The sequence below is a fragment of the Danio rerio genome, chromosome 13 (genome assembly GCF_052040795.2).
Source record: "Danio rerio strain M-AB ecotype USA chromosome 13, GRCz13ab, whole genome shotgun sequence".
NCBI lineage: Eukaryota > Metazoa > Chordata > Actinopteri > Cypriniformes > Danionidae > Danio > Danio rerio.
In genome coordinates, this window is record NC_141033.1 from 53,442,501 (window position 1) to 53,450,000 (window position 7,500).

General features: G+C 36.4%; 2 protein-coding genes across 5 annotated transcripts in view; one reads left to right on the forward strand and one right to left on the reverse strand.

Annotated features, from left to right (window-relative positions):
- The window catches only part of blnk (B cell linker), a 221,780-nt gene that overhangs the window by 64,634 nt on the left and 149,646 nt on the right, over positions 1–7,500 (reverse strand). The gene's annotated exons all lie outside the window — the stretch shown is intronic.
- The window catches only part of dntt (deoxynucleotidyltransferase, terminal), a 394,622-nt gene that overhangs the window by 62,881 nt on the left and 324,241 nt on the right, over positions 1–7,500 (forward strand). The window lies entirely within an intron of this gene.

Consider the following 7,500-nt stretch of genomic DNA (forward strand, 5'->3'; position numbering starts at 1 on the left):
TGTGTGTGTGTGTTTTTCCTCACACTTCTCTGTCAGAATCTGTAGTGATGAATTCACTTGTATCTGTAATGTGTAACCACAAAGGGCTCCGTTTAGCCTCACGTGTGATTTTTAAGGCCACTATGAAGTGCAAATAGAGTGTGAAAGATCTGCTTTTAGTGTATTGTGTTTCGTTGTCCTCTGTGTGGGGAAAAACACACCGTTCACACGGACCGAAAGGGAAATGAAAGACTAATTTGAGGTTTATTTATAGCGTATGTAGCTTTTACACCAGAACTAGCTCCTTCTTATATCCATCACATTAGCTTATATCTTTTTTTGGGTCAATATATTGGTGGCGTTTTGTTGTTTATAGCAAACGTTTTCTCACTCTTAAACAAAAGTTCTGTGTTGTTTTAACCTAATGCTTGGTTAGATAACGGACAAACTAACTGTGGGGTTAAAAAAGGTGTCATCAGTGAACAATATTGGAAGAATTAGACATTGGGATATTTAGATTTTTCATTGCAATAAACAGTTGAAGAGAAAAAAAAAGCTTTTTATAGACCTTCCCAGCAGGCACAGGTCAACATGACGTCAGATTGTACCCCAGTGTTGTGGGGACGTTGCATTTTGTTGCATGATGTCAAAACACAACATCAGGTCGACATCAATGTCCAACGTCCAACCTAAAATCAACCAAATATCAACGTCTAATGATGTTACAGCTTGATGTGTGGATGTTACCACTATGACGTCTATCAGATGTTGGATTTTGGTTGCCATACTTAATGAATAAATGTCAGTATTTGACGTCAATATGATGTTGGTTTTAGATGTTGGCTTGACTTTGGATTTTGGCTACTTTCCAGCCTAAAATCAACCAAATATCAACGTCATTTAAGTTCCTTATTGGGGGTCAAAACAACGTTGTCATTAGACGCTGGCTAGACATTTTGTCCAGTGTTCAATGTCCAGTGTTCAACTTAAAATCAACCAAATATCAACGTCTAATGATGATTCAGCTTGACGTTGTGTGGACATTACTACTATGACGTCTATCAGATGCTAGATTTCAGTTGCCATACCTGACGAATAAATGTCGGTATTGGACATCAATAAGATGTTGGCTCGACATTGGATTTTGGCCACTTTCCAGCCTAAAATCAACCAAATATCAACGTCATTTAAGTTCCTTATTGGGGGTCAAAACAACGTTGTCATTAGACGCTGGCTAGACATTTTGTCCAGTGTTCAATGTCCAGTGTTCAACTTAAAATCAACCAAATATCAACGTCTAATGATGTTTCAGCTTGACGTTGTGTGGACATTACCACTATGACGTCTATCAGATGTTGGATTTTGGTTGCCATACTTGATGAATAAATGTCAGTATTTGACGTCAATATGATGTTGGTTTTAGATGTTGGCTTGACGTTGGATTTTGGCCACTTTCCAGCCTAAAATCAACCAAAAATCAACGTCTAATGATGTTTCAGCTTGACGTTGTGTGGACATTACTACTATGACGTATATCAGATGCTAGATTTCAGTTGCCATACCTGACGAATAAATGTCGGTATTGGACATCAATATAATGTTCGCTCAACATTGGATTTTGGCCACTTTCCAGCTTAAAATCAACCAAATATCAACGTCTAATGATGTTTCAGCTTGACGTTGTGTGAACATTACCACTATGACGTCTATCAGATGTTGGATTTTGGTTGCTATACTTAATGAATAAATGTCAGTATTTGACGTCAATATGATGTTGGTTTAAGATTTTGGCTCGACTTTGGATTTTGGCCACATTCCAGCCTAAAATCAACCAAATATCAACGTCATTTAAGTTCCTTATTGGAGGTCAAAATAACGTTGTCATCAGACGCTGGCGAGACATTTTGTCCAGTGTTCAACTTAAAATCAACTTAAAATCAACCAAATATCAACGTCTAATGATGTTTCAGCTTGAAGTTGTGTGGACATTACTACTATGACGTCTATCAGATGCTAGATTTCAGTTGCCATACCTGACGAATAAATGTCGGTATTGGACATCAATATAATGTTCGCTCGACATTGGATTTTGGCCACTTTCCAGCTTAAAATCAACCAAATATCAACGTCATTTAAGTTCTTTATTCGAGGTGAAAATAACGTTGTCATTAGACGCTGGCTAGACATTTTGGTCACCTGACGTCACGACCTAAATCTAACCTAATATTAACATCTTATGACATTGTGTGCCTGCTGGGTTGTTTTGTCCTCTGTGTGGGTTTGCATACACGGAAAGAGAAACTAATTTGAGGTTCATAACATGTGTGGGTTTTACACCAGAACTAGCTCTAGCTTACATCCATAGTTGAGGTTTTTATTATTATTGCGTCAAAATATTGGTGACATTTGGTCGTGTATAGCAGATGTTCTCGCACTCTTAAATGCTCAGTTGTTTAAACCCAATGTAGGGTTAAATATGGACAAACTCTCATTGAGTTAAAGTGTAGTTTGAATATAATTGAAAAAAATAACCTCATTTGAGCTTGTCCGGATTTGACCCTGCTGCTTTTTTCGTTTACAATATTTTTATTTGATAAAATGTATTTTTCATGTCCAGTTTGACATTTTTAGCATCAGCATTTGTTCATGTACTGTAGCAGACACTAGAGATGGACAATATTGGAAGAGTTAGACATCGCGATAATATTATTATTAATTTTTTGTTTTTGCAATATACAGTTGAAGAGAAAGATCTGCTTTACAGAGCTTCCCAGCAGGCACAAAACATCAACATGACGTCAGATTGATGTTGTACCCCAACGTCATAGGAACGTTGTGGTTTTTTTGGCAATGTAAATCGGCTTGATGTCAGAACTCAACGTCAATATCCAATGTCCAACTTAAAATCAACCAAATATCAACGTCTAATGATGTTACAGCTTGATGTGTGGATGTTACCACTATGACGTCTATCAGATGTTGGATTTTGGTTGCCATACCTGATAAATAAATGTCAGTATTTGACGTCAATATGATGTTGGTTTAAGATTTTGGCTCGACGTTGGATTTTGTCCACTTTCCAGCCTAAAATCAACCAAATATCAACGTCATTTAAGTTCCTTATTGGAGGTCAAAATAACGTTATCATTAGACGCTGGCGAGACATTTTGTCCAGTGTTCAATGTCCAGTGTTCAACTTAAAATCAACCAAATATCAACATCTAATGATGTTTCAACTTGATGTTGTGTGGACATTACTACTATGACGTCTATCAGATGCTAGATTTCAGTTGCCATACCTGACGAATAAATGTCGGTATTGGACATCAATAAGACGTTCGCTCGACATTGGATTTTGGCCACTTTCCAGCCTAAAATCAACCAAATATCGTCTAATGATGTTTCAGCTTGACGTTGTGTGGACATTACTACTATAACGTCTATCAGATGTTGGATTTTGGTTGCCATACTTGATGAATAAATGTCAGTATTTGACGTCAATATGATGTTGGTTTAAGATGTTGGCTCGACGTTGGATTTTGGCCACTTTCCAGCCTAAAATCAACCAAATATCAACGTCACTTAACTTTATTATTGATGGTCAAAATAACATCCTTAGACGCTGACTTGTCATTGAATTTTGGTCACCTGACATCACAACTTAAACCTAATATTAACTGCTGAGTTGTTTCGTCCTTCTCTCTGTGGGGAAAACACAGTTTGCATGGACTGAAAGGGAAATGAAAGACTAATTTGAGGTTTATTTCCAGCATTTGTAGCTTTTACACCAGAACTAGCTCTTGCTTATATTTTATTTAAATTTTTTTTAGCGTCAATATATTGGTGATGTTTTGTTGTTTATAGCAGATGTTCTAACACTAAAAATAATGCTGGGTTGTTTTAACCCAATGTTGGGTTAAATACGGACAAAAAGTGTCATTTAAAGTTCATTAAAAAAAAAAACCCTAATGTTATGTATATGTTTATATTTGACCCAATGCTGGTTTATAAGCATGACAACCCAGCATCTATTAGAGTGCACTGGTGCTTTTTACTGCATTGTTAGTATCTTTATAAACATTATATCTATATTTGGACAATATTGGAAGAGTTAGACATGGTAATATTTAGATTGTTTGCCATATACAGTTGAAGACAAAATTATTGTGTCATTTTAGTTCTTACTCATTCTATTTCTTTCTTCTGGATAAAGTTGTATTTTTGATTTGGCTGGAATAAAAGAAAAACTATTTTCACATCAATATTATTATTGCACTTATATATACTGTGTTTGTGTGTGTGTGTGTGTGTGTGTGTTTGTGTGTGTGTGTGTGTGTGTGTGTGTGTGTGTGTGTGTGTACAGTTAAAGTCAGAATTATTCGCCCCCATTTGGATTTTTTATTTTCTTTTTTAAATATTTCCCAAATGATGATTAACAGAGCAAGGAAATTTTCACAGTATGTCTGATAATATTTGTTCTTCTGGAGAAATAATGCAGGTTTAAATTTTTTAAAAGCCATTTTAAGGTCAATATTATTAGCTCCTTTAAGCTATGAATTTTTTCGATAGTCTACAGACCAAACCACTGTTATACAATGACTTGTCTAATTACCCTGACCTGCCGGGTTAACTTAATTAACCTAGTCAAGCCTTTAAATGTCACTTTAAGCTGTATAGAAGTGTCTTGAATAATATCTAGGCTAATATTATTTACTGTCATCATGGCAAAGATAAAATAAATCAGTTATTAGAGATGAGTTATTAACACTATTGTTTAGAAATGTGCTGAGAAAATCTGCTTATACCATTAAACAGACAAACATCTATCTATCTATCTATCCATCTATCTATCTATCTATCTATCTATCTATCTGTCTGTCTGTCTGTCTGTCTGTCTGTCTGTCTGTCTGTCTGTCTGTCTGTCTGTCCGTCCGTCCGTCCGTCCGTCCGTCCGTCCGTCCGTCCGTCCGTCCGTCCGTCCGTCCGTCCGTCCGTCCGTCCGTCCGTCCGTCCGTCCGTCCGTCCGTCCGTCCGTCCGTCCGTCCGTCCGTCCGTCCGTCCGTCCGTCCGTCCGTCCGTCCGTCCGTCCGTCCGTCCGTCCGTCCGTCCGTCCGTCCGTCCGTCCGTCCGTCCGTCCGTCCGTCCGTCCGTCCGTCCGTCTAATTTTTTTAATTATCTACAGCAAAAAAACAAACCAAAAAAAAGAAAGAAAAGCACTGTTGTCAATGAGTAAATAAATAGTTTTTACTATTTCAAATTGAAAACAAGATTATTTTTCATCTTCCATTGGCAGATTTGTTGGTTTGTTTGAAGGAAAAACGTACAGTTTTATATGGAGTGACTATTCAGCATTTACAAGTTTAGTTCATTTTGACTGACATGACAGAAGCAAATGATAATGATATAAACAGCAGAGAGTTAAATGAAAGCGATTGATGCATGTCCAAAAGCATTCGCAATTTTTTGAAAGGAATGAGAAACTGCCACTAGGATGTGCACAAGTGACTGTTTTGAGAAATGCATGACCTGTTGTGCAAATGTAAATAGTGTAGTGAGAAATGCACCAAAGCCACTGAGAAAAACTGTAATATTGACTCATTATTTTTCAAAACAAGACAAGATTTATCCTTGTCTAGGAAATGCTTCTTGATTTAGGAATTTTTAGATATTTGGACTAAAATCAAGGCCAAATCTAATTAAGAAAAGCATTATTTGCAGTGTAATTAACTAACTTGCATAGTTAACCAAATGAACACAATGCATTGCAGTTCAGGCTGGATATCTTGTAAAATAACAAAAATATTATGTGCAATCGAAAATAAATAGAATGATTAACTTCTTCAACCACTAGATCTGACATATTTATCATCATTTCAGACAGAATTGCATTCAGTTATTAAATTATATAATTATATTATTGTAAGTGATATAGTTATAGAGTGGCACAGTGGCTAAGTGGTTCGCACTGTTGCCTCACAGCAAGAAGGTGACTGGTTTGAGTCCCGGCTGGGTCAGTTGGCATTTCTGTGTGGAGTTTGCATGTTCTCCATGTGTTGGCGTGGGTTTCCTCCAGGTGCTCCGGTTTTCCCCATAGTCCAAACACATGCGCTATAGGGGAATTGATGAACTAAATTGGGCGTAGTGTATACGTGTGTGTGTGTGAATGAGTGTGTATGGGTTTTTCCCAGTCCCAAAAAGGACATCCAAAGCATAAAACATATGCTGGAATAGTTGGCGGTTCATTCCGCTGTGGCGTCCCCTAATAAACAAAGAATTAAGTAGAAAGAAAATGATTACATTAAGAACTATTGTGAGAGAAGAAGTTAGATTAGTTTTTAGGTTGGAATAAATTAGAAAATATTTTATTTATTTCACAAATGAGCGCTGGAGTATTCAGTGGTTGTGCTAAAGCATGTACACATGATGATGAATGTAACGCACACTGATGGCTAGTTTTGGTGTTGGCTAATTTAAATATGTGCCCATGCTCACTTTTAGACGGGCTTTGCATACTTTTTTCTCTCCAGAATAAGCAGTGGAATGAGTAAAGCCTGTTTGCATGTGGTTCTCTACACTGGTGCTTTAAATAATGATTGTCATTTCCTTTGCAAGACTACCTTGCAAACCATGCGTGTGTGTGTGGTTATGAGATCAACTTTATGCAATGTCTAATAATACTGCTTGTGCAGTAAATGTGTGTATATATTTGAAACGGTGTTGCTGGCCACAGAATGCAGCTCTCTGTTTCCTTTAATTTTTCTCATTTACACTTGAAGATAAAATGATTCATTATTATTATTTATTAATTTTTAAATATTTAACAGAGCATGGAAAGGTTTTCATAGTAGTACTAATATAGATTTATATATTTACACTAGGTTTTTTTCACGTTTTTTAAAAAAGAAAATTATTGTTTATCAAGGCGGCATTTATTAAATGTAAACAAACATAGTTTATTCATCATTTATTTATTAGTTATTGTATGTAGTTGTAAGAAAGGTCTTAACCACGGCGGTTCGAACTGTAGTTCTGCCGAGTGACTAAAAAGTGATCAGCATGATGGTAAACTGTACATTTCTAGTCAAACCATTCTTCTGCAATCTCATACCAAAAACGGAACTAAGGGCAGTATTAATAGCTATAAATGTGGGAGAGCGTTGATATAATGTGATTGTATTGTATTGCAATATGGAGCAATTAAATATTAATGTTAAATCAAAAGTAATTCACAAATACTAGAAAATGAGCTGAGTTAATGACAATAATTCTCAATGGTTACAACTGCATTAATAACAAAATAACTGTATAAAATGATAAAACATGAAATGATAAAACATATGATATTAATTGTACCCAGCTTAAATGTAAAATTAAAGTTACCAGAGGTAGAAGGAGAGACACAGGAGGGAGAGAGAGACAAAGAGAGCAGGCCCAGAAGTTAGCCTGATTGCAGTAGAGTCAGAGACGATAGACTCCAGAGGAGGAGAGGAGCAGAGCAGGAGAAAACAGGCCAGGAAAAGA